Genomic DNA, 9,618 nt, shown 5'->3' on the forward strand with positions numbered 1-9,618 from the left:
TCAAAAGGCTGCAAGAGAGGGGTAGAGAGGAGGATACCCCCTCCAAGATATTGAGAGAGAGAGAGAGAGAGAGAGAGAGAGAGAGAGAGAGAGAGAGAGAGAGAGAGAGATGAGTTACCCCGAGAGGCTGCACAAATTCCCTCTATCTCGATCCTTGACTTAACCATCTTCTCTTACCCTCTCCCATCTCGAATCTATTCTGCCTTCTTAATCTCTTGAGTCTACTTGCAGATGATGGCCTTCAAGCGAAGAATGTCGTGTATGGATGGCAATCCTACAACCAGCAGCGAAGCTTTGGGCGAAGGCATCACTATCAATCCAATTGCGGTATCGATCATAAGTAATGTATTTTCAAATTGATAGATGCTTGTTTTGATTCTCACATAAGATACACTAGGCTCCATACTATGATGTATGAGAATAGGTCAGGAAAGGGATAGGCCTCTTCTCACATATTTGAAAGATGGAATTTGCAACATGTATGTATCAAGGGAAGTTAATTGCACTTAGTTACGTATGGCTTATTCGTTGATAGAACAATCGGTCAGGGAGTTATGAATAGTATAATCCTAAAAAGAATGACATTAAGAATTGTGCATGCAAGTATTAAGAAAATTTTGCATAGAATTGCTCTTTGATCCTAAGGGGGAGAGCGAATATGCAATGGAATTATTATCGCACCTATTTTTGTATTGTTTGGGAAAAATACAATTAGTTTTGTTGGTTGATTGAACAACACCCTAGATGTTTTTCTTTCAATCAATTGAGTGTTGCATTGTGATTTGGATAAATATTCCAAGTGCTTGTGTTTGATGGTAAAAGCATGGCAAGGGTTAGTAATGACAAGTAGCCATGGGGAATAAAGGAATGTTTTCCTAGAAGATGATGTTAGGGATGATTGCCTTGATTATGCTTGATCCTAAGTTGTATTAATTAAGGAAGGATATTTTGCACACATGGATCATCTCCAAGATTGCACTACGGATTACCTCGAGAGGGCACTGCTGGATTCACAGGCGGATGGTGAAGTGGTGAAAAGGTCAACCATGGAAATGGTATCTCACTCCTAGACCGCTTGTGGGTTAGGTGGAGCTTTGGACACCCCTTGCTTGTCCAGAACCCGAGGGATCCACTAGGATTTACTGTATGGTACCACATGAGTGTAAGGGAGGGGGGATATTTAAAGGAAGGAAGGTACATTTTATAAGGTAAGGTCCTATAAATAGGGGGTAGATAAAGAGTATTTTCATATATTTCTTGCACAAAGGTGACGTCTCCTTATTACTACTAGTGAATCCCCCGTGGTCCAGAATGGAGTTGGAGATCCCCGTGAGCCCAACGTCTAGGGCATTGGAAGATCCTATTCTAGATAAAGGATGGAAATTTTGGTGCCATGTGATTTGGACTAGGGACTTCTGTTGGATAGAAGGGACACATCCATCTCCTGTATGGGCAGGAGACAAAGATTAACTTGAAGATAAGTTAAGGAACTTGTTTGTTAAAAGGATTGCTTGTTTTGTTTTTGTGTCTGTGCTGTAAATTATGGGAAGGAATCCTATTCCCTAAAAGGCTTAATTAATGAAGCTGATTTTCAATGTCTCACATAAATATAGTACGACCTAATAAGAAAAATAAAGCTATCAAGGAAAGCGGGTGGACAGAATCCCTGACAGGTCCATCCTATGACAAGGTGGTCCCAAAGAATTGGGAGGCTTCTCAGAAGGATTTATCACCGTTTGACTTTAGGTATTATTTAGTTAGAACCCGATTCATGCCGTTTTAGGGGACCAGAATGGGACTATACCTATGGGTAGAGAGGTTGAGCGGTGCGTCCCTCTCGTTTCCCATTCTCTTTGAACCAAGTGCCGTATGGATGTGCTTTAGATTGGGTATCTCTGCATAAAGTAGGACGTCCAAAACCAAACACTAGAATGTTGTTAGGAGACCTTGACAACTAGGAACCCAGATTTCAAGTTGATCCTTGGAGCCCCAAGAGGAACACCAAGGAAAAGGGGATTCTACTGTAAGAAAATCTATCTTGTAACATCAACAAGCTTTTATTTCATTCTTTTTATGACCAAGACAAATAAAACAACAATTCTTCACGCAACATCATAGTAGATATCTCCCACGGATTTGATAGAATCAATCATAATCTTCAACATCTTCATAGAAAAATTCAATAGATTAACGAACATAAAATAATACACCATTTTGTAATGGAAATCAATCACATAGTATTCGTCTTCAATGTCTTCATAGTTTTCTCTCTCAATCTCTCATATACAATTACACTATTTTGATAGAGTTGGCTATCTCTGGCTCTCTCTCTCTCTCTCTCTCTCTCTCTATCAATAGTACATCAACTGAGTTCTCGAGGGGATGTAGTCCAAAGGTAATGAGGGGTTTAGAATGTGTCGTATCTAAATTTGCTTGCTACATCTAATTTGAGTGTTTCAATGTACAATACAAAATATATAGTGTAGCATGGTCACGCGGATTCGGGTGGAGCGTATTGACAAAATGCGCTCCACAATGGACTGTGGTGTCATGGCAAGGTTTGAGTAAGAGAGCCGACGACGAGCAACGGATCGGAACACGGTTGTGGATGAGATGGAGTATTTTGGGAACTTGCAAAGTATTATTACGGTGGATTACGATAGCTTCTCCATGATACTATTCGATGTGCAATGGTTCAAAGTGGTACTTGGAGGAGCTGGAGCAACAGTTTGACGAGGTCCATCTGGATTTCTCGAAATAGATTCCAAAAAAAAAGGACGGATTTGCGGGACACCTTTGTGTTGTCGGCCCATTGTGAATAGGTGCAAATAGTCATTTTCTTACTAATTGTAATACGACATGGTTTATGTCACAATGGTTTGAACTCACTTTGTAAGTGTTTGTGAACAGGTAATCTTCTATCCAAACCCCCGACAACCTCGATGGTGGTATGTTATACCTTTAACTCCTCGAGGTGCGAGAGTATATGATCAAAGTGATGTTCCAGGCATAGATGAAGAAAATATGTAAATAGAGGGTGCGATCAGATGCTTCAGCTTCGAGCAGATGATCTCGACGCTCACGACTTGGGCCAGAGGGAGGGACTGCGACTGCAGGAGGATCAGAGGGGGTGCTGCTGTGGAGACACGGATGTGGTGTCTCTGTCTCGTCGTTCAACTGGAGTTGCATCACCTCCAGGATTTGTCACACCTGTGGGGATGTCCACTCCAGTTACTCCGCCTTTTGCGCAGTCGTCGGCAGATGGCACGCTTTTTGGTGGCACTCCTTTTGGTGGCACCCCCTTTGGTGGCACCCCTTTGAGTAGCACTCCGAGAGAGGGTACCCCCGTCGGTACACTGGATGTACAGGGGTCTCCTGGATATGCCCAGGAGCATGGATGGAGATGGGAGAGGGCCCATCTTAGGCAGACTCCTAGGGGTTATGGATACCTAGTGGATAGTAGGTCAGGAGCCATCATCATGAATGATGAGGGGAGGAGGGTGATGGCTCACATGAGGGAGTTGTGCCAACTGTCAAGATTGTGGGAGAGAAGGAAGGAGTCTCACTTGTAGCTTTCTTGCTTGCACAATGGGGGAATACACACAAGGGTGGAGGTTGAAAACAGTTTTTCTCTTCTTAGTTGTGTAAGCCAAAAATAACTCTAGTACAAAGAAATAGAAGAACCCTATATATGGGTCTCAAACCAAACTCAACTAACTAAGGTGGCATACTAACTAGCCACGAACTAGAGTAGATAAGGATAGCTATCATGTAGCTATTATTCATGGGTGGTGTACCAACTGCATCTGCAACTGACACACCGGTGACATAAATGCACAACGGTCACCCTGGCATATCACGAGTGGAGCTCGATATCTCAACACTCCCCCTCGAGCTCAATCCCAATTCCTGCACACCAAGCAGGTCTCTGAACTTGCGCAGCTTCTCTGCGCCCAATGCCTTCGTGAATATGTCAGCTACCTGATCCTCTGTGCTGACATAAACTAGATCAATAAGACCTAGCAAAACCCTCTCCCGCAAATAGTGATAATGCACCTCAATGTGCTTTGTTCTAGCATGATAGACTGGGTTATTTGCCAAGTGTATACTACTCATGTTGTCACAATAAATGACAACTCGCCCATCTGTAGGCTAATGCATATCATAAAGTAGCTTATGCAACCAAGCTACCTCACATGCAGCCATTGCTGCGCCCCTGTACTCAGCCTCTGTGCTGGATAAGGCAACTGTAGGCTGTTTCTTGCTGCTCCAAGTAACTGCAACACTCCCAAAAGAGAACACATATCCACTGGTAGATCGTCTATCAGAAATGCTACCAGCCCAATCAACATCAGTGTATCCATGCAACTGTATCTGAACCCTAGTCTCATAAAATAGTCCATACTGCAATGTGAACTTCACATACCTGAGTATGCATCTAGCCGCATCCAAATGCGGTTTCCTTGGAGCCTGCATAAACTGACTTACCAATCCAACAGCATAGCTCAAATCTGGCCTGGTAATAGTCATATAAATCAAGCTTCCTACTATGCGTCTGTACATAGTAGGGTCTTCCAGAAGCTCACCTGCATCTGTGCTCAGCTTCACATTCTGCTCCAAAGGAACTAAAATAGGCTTACAGCCTGTCATCCCATATTTGGATAGCATGTCCAATCCATACTGCCTCTGCAAGAGCTGTATCCCACTTGGTGATCTAATCATCTCAATGCCCAAGAAATAATACAGCTCTCCCAAATCCTTCATCTCAAACTTCTGCTTCAATAGCATTTTCACATGAAGGATATCTTCATCACTGTCACCTGTCATAATCAAATCATCAACATAAATGACAAGTAGCATAATACCTTTCTCTGTTTTTCTCACATAAAGTGAGAAATCTGCCTTGGAAATATGAAAGCCAATAGTGACAAGATACTGTCCTATCTTGTCAGACCATGCTCTAGGTGCTTGCTTCAAGCCATACAAAGCTTTCTTCAACCTGCAAACAAACTCAGGATGAACAGCATGCACATAACCTGGTGGCTGCTCCATATAGACCTCTTCTTGCAAATCACCATGCAAGAAGGCATTCTTTACATCCATCTGATGTAAAGACCATCCCTTTGATGCAGCCATAGCAATGACTGCTCTTACGGTTGCCATCCTTGCAGCCGGACTGAGTGTTTTTTCATAGTCAATGCCATATGTTTGTGCATACCCCTTGACTACTAATCTTGCCTTGTATCTGTTCACAGAACCATCTGCATTGTGCTTCACCTTATAAACCCACTTACAGCCAATTGCATTCTTACCTTTAGGCAAAGGTACCAATTCCCATGTAGCATTTGCTTCCAAGGCATCCATTTCTTCATCCATGGCTTTCTCCCATTTTTCTTTTCCCATGGCTTGCTCAAAAGAAGTGGGTTCCAGTTCCTGTATCACTTTGACCATATATGCATAGTGAATGGCTGTAAATCCATCATATTTCAGCCTATCCACAGCATACCTAGCTCTCGTAGACCTGCGCAAAGTAGGTTCACTCCCAGGTGCTCTCAAAACATCCCTGGTCTTCCTTACTCCAGGTGTAACAATAGAAGGAATACCTAATTCATCATCAATGCTATGTTCTGAGCCACTGGATTCACCATCCACATAAGAGTGACCTGCATTCACATCAAACATGGGCTGATCAACCTTCTCTTTTCCTTTTCGTGATACCTCCATACCACCATCTGCATTGCTTTGAGAAGATTCTCCTGATCTCAATCTGCCTGTCCATGGCGAAGAATGTGAACCACTGCTAGAGGACGCTCTAGGTCCACTAATATTTTGTGACTGCTACTGTGAATTATGTGTAGCATTACCATTTTGTGTATCTACATCATCAATCACATTTACTGGTTTATACCAGCTACTCATCTCATCAAAAACAACATCTCTGCTCATTGTAAACTTACGAGTAGAAGGGTTATAGCATCTATATCCTTTTTGCTGCAGAGAGTAACCAATAAAGATGCACTTCTCAGCTTTTGGATCCAACTTGGATCTCAACTCATCAAGCACATGTACATAGGCAATGCAACCAAAAATTTTCAAATGAGAAATATCTGGTTTCCTACCAGTATACCTCTCCTCTGGAGTCATCCCATGTATTGCTGTAGTGGGAGTCCTGTTCATTATATAGACTGCTGTAGCAACTGCTTCAGCCCAGTAAAAATCCGGCAAGTCTTTTTCGTTGAGCATGGAACGAGATACCTCTCCAATATGCTTGTTTTTCCTTTCTGCAATTCCATTTTGTTGTGGGGTATGACTGCATGAATATTGCTACTTTATGCCATGCTCCCGCAGGAACCTTGCAAACTCATTTGAGAGGTACTCTCCCCCTCCATCTGACCTTAGGCATTTTATTTGCAGACCTGTTTCTTTTTCAACCATAGCTTTAAGAGTTTTGAAATGCCCAAAAACTTCACTTTTCTTTTTCATAAAATACACCCAAATTTTTCTGCTATAGTCATCAATAAAAGTGACAAAATAATGACAGCCTCCAAGAGATGCAGCTTTAGTACACACATCAGAGTGGATTAATTCCAATGGCTTCTTACTCTCTTGAACATGTCTAGGAAATGGTTTCCTTGCCTGTTTTCCAAATTGACAGGCTTCACATACCTTATGCATTTCTGCAACCTTGAATTTAGGCAATCTTGCAACAATATTTTGGGCCTGCATTGATTTAAGTCGCTGTACATTAACATAACCAATGCGTTTATGCCAGATATCAATATCTGCAACTACACTGGTCTCATGTGCAAACATTGCTGCACTCAATTCAGGCATGTCTGCATCCAACGTAAATATTCTGCCCTTCTTCTTTCCTTTTGCTATCAAGCAACCTTTATTTTTCATATCCTCAACAAAGCATCCATGAGGATTAAATCTGACCTGCAAGCCCTGCTCAACCATTTGACCAACAGAAACCAGATTCTTGGTGATATTCGGGACATGAAATACATCGGACATGTATTTCTTTTTCCCATCCTGCATAGACAAAGGAATTTTTCCAATCTGCACAATAGGATGTGCAGTATCATCACCAGTCTCCACAAATCCTGGTTTTTCCATTTTCCTTGCATCCTCCATCCATTCTACATGACTGTCATGTGGTTTGATGCACCTGAGTCAACATACCATACATCGTTGCTTTCTTCTGCACTTGTCATAGAATTGTTTATGTGCTGCATCTTTAAACAAATGCTCATTTCTGTCATCACCCTGTCTACTAGAAGATGCATAATTCCCTTGTTGCAATTTCCCATTCATGATATCATTTTGCTTTTTATAGTAGTCTTTAGCCATATGACCCATTTTACCACAGTAGTAGCATTCAACATTGCTGTTTGCATTTTGGCCTCTTTGCCATCCACCACGACCTCTTTGGCTCCCCTTGCCTCTAGAGTTACCACGTCCTTCTCCATAGGACTGGTTTTCTTGAGTTTGTTGCATATTCTGATTTCTACCACGGCCTCCAAATCGGCCTCCTCTACCTCTGCCTCTACCTCTTCCAGCATTTGAGAAGAAGACAGCTTCTTTTGAAGTTCGTCCTGAAGAAGATGCACCACCATTTCTCTGCTCCTCAGAAATTAGAAGAGCAATCAACTCCTCAAAATCAGGAAATCTTTCACGAACTGAAATGGATGTCCGAAACTGCACATAATCCTTTCCTAGACCATTCAAGGTCACAAAAACTAAATCATCATCTTCCACTGGCGACCCAATGGAAGCAAGTGCATCTGCAATCTTTTTCACCTTCATGTGGTAGTCGTTGATGCTCATATTTTCTCTTTGCACATTGTGCAACTCTTGCTTGAGCTGCATTTTCCTGGCTTGCGTATTTGTGCTATACATTTTTGACAAAGTATCCCATGCCTCCTTTGGCGTACTTGCATCTTTAATATGCACAATCATAGAGTCTGAAATGTTGATAGACAGCCAGTACATAACTTTCCTGGCCCTCTCATGCCATTCTTTAAATGCCTGCATTTGCTGTTGATTGGGAACATCAGGAAGAACTGGTTCTTCTTCATTTCCTGCAACAAATTCCCAATATCCTTTTCCCATAAGGAAATTCGTCATTCTAAACTTCCATGCTTGGAAGTTGTTCTTGTCAAGCTTTTCAGTGACAATCTGTGAAAGAGAATCAGACGCCATTACAGAACACTGCAAAAAATTATGTCACTGCAAAGAACACAGCTTCAGCCTCACAAGGGCAAATCTGCAAAACTGGCGAAAGTGGTATTTGACCACACAGTCACTTCCTAGTGACGATTTTGCATATACAGGAACCGAGGATGATTCTGTAACTCCCAATGTCTCTGCACACAAGCATACGATGCAATATATGTGGTAACTTTTCACCGACCTGTAGAATAGTGGTCGCACAGCATAAAACATGGCTTTTTCCTGAGTGCGTGTAGAAAACTTCCGCCTCCAAAACAGGCCCTGAAATGGCCTCAAATAAAAAAAACAGGGTCGCTCGGTGCTAAAGCCCTATCCCGCAGCATACACTACCCTCTTGTTTCACCGCGAAGGGCATCTCAACCTGAGACAATGCACTCTTGCAATTTCCGGCTGTGCTGCCTACAGAGATCTACTCCCAAAACAGAAAATGAAAGCAACACTGCTCCTCTTACCAGAACACCGCGAGCTTGGCTTGCTTTCTTGAGCTCCTTACCACGAACAAGGCTCTGATACCATGTCAAGATTGTGGGAGAGAAGGAAGGAGTCTCACTTGTAGCTTTCTTGCTTGCACAATGGGGGAATACACACAAGGGTGGAGGCTGAAAACAGTTTTTCTCTTCTTAGTTGTGTAAGCCAAAAAGAACTCTAGTACAAAGAAATAGAAGAACCCTATATATGGGTCTCAAACCAAACTCAACTAACTAAGGTGGCATACTAACTAGCCATGAACTAGAGTAGATAAGGATAGCTGTCATGTAGCTATTATTCATGGGCGGTGTACCAACCGCATCTGCAACTGACACGTCGGTGACATAAATGCACAACGGTCACCTTGGCATATCATGAGTGGAGCTCGATATCTGAACACAACAAGTTTTTCGGCACAACGTCCTGGATCATTGGAGAAACATACCGGAGGGGAGCAAGGACTACATAGTAGCATCCTTGCACGAGGAGTTCCCGGTGCCAACCGCAGTAGATAGATTCTCTACGGGCTGGATGATGGATTGCATGCGTGCATATATGTCACATAGACGATCCGACGCACACAAGGCAATCAAGAGTGGGGCTCCAAAGCCCAAGTGGTTAGATGTAGACGACTGGCGCCAACTGAGGGAGGAGGCTACAGATTCGCCAAGACGTTGGAGTCAGCAGCGGGAGGCGGCGAGGGCACGAATCGAGGCCGAATCGGTGCATCATCTTGGGAGTGGCGGCCACAGGACATATTTGGAGGACTTTGTAAGTTTCTCTTTTGTTTTGTTTATTTGTTTTTTTGAGATATTCTTTGTACTGACAATCATGTTTCTAACAGTTAGCATTTTATTTTCTTTGCAGCACTCCATTACAAATCGCAATCCGCAAGGCCTTGAGACTCGATACGCA

This window comes from Lygodium microphyllum, chromosome 7 (assembly GCF_053477565.2).
Source record: "Lygodium microphyllum isolate KBCC chromosome 7, Lygodium_microphyllum_v1.1.10, whole genome shotgun sequence".
Classification (NCBI taxonomy): Eukaryota; Viridiplantae; Streptophyta; class Polypodiopsida; order Schizaeales; family Lygodiaceae; genus Lygodium; species Lygodium microphyllum.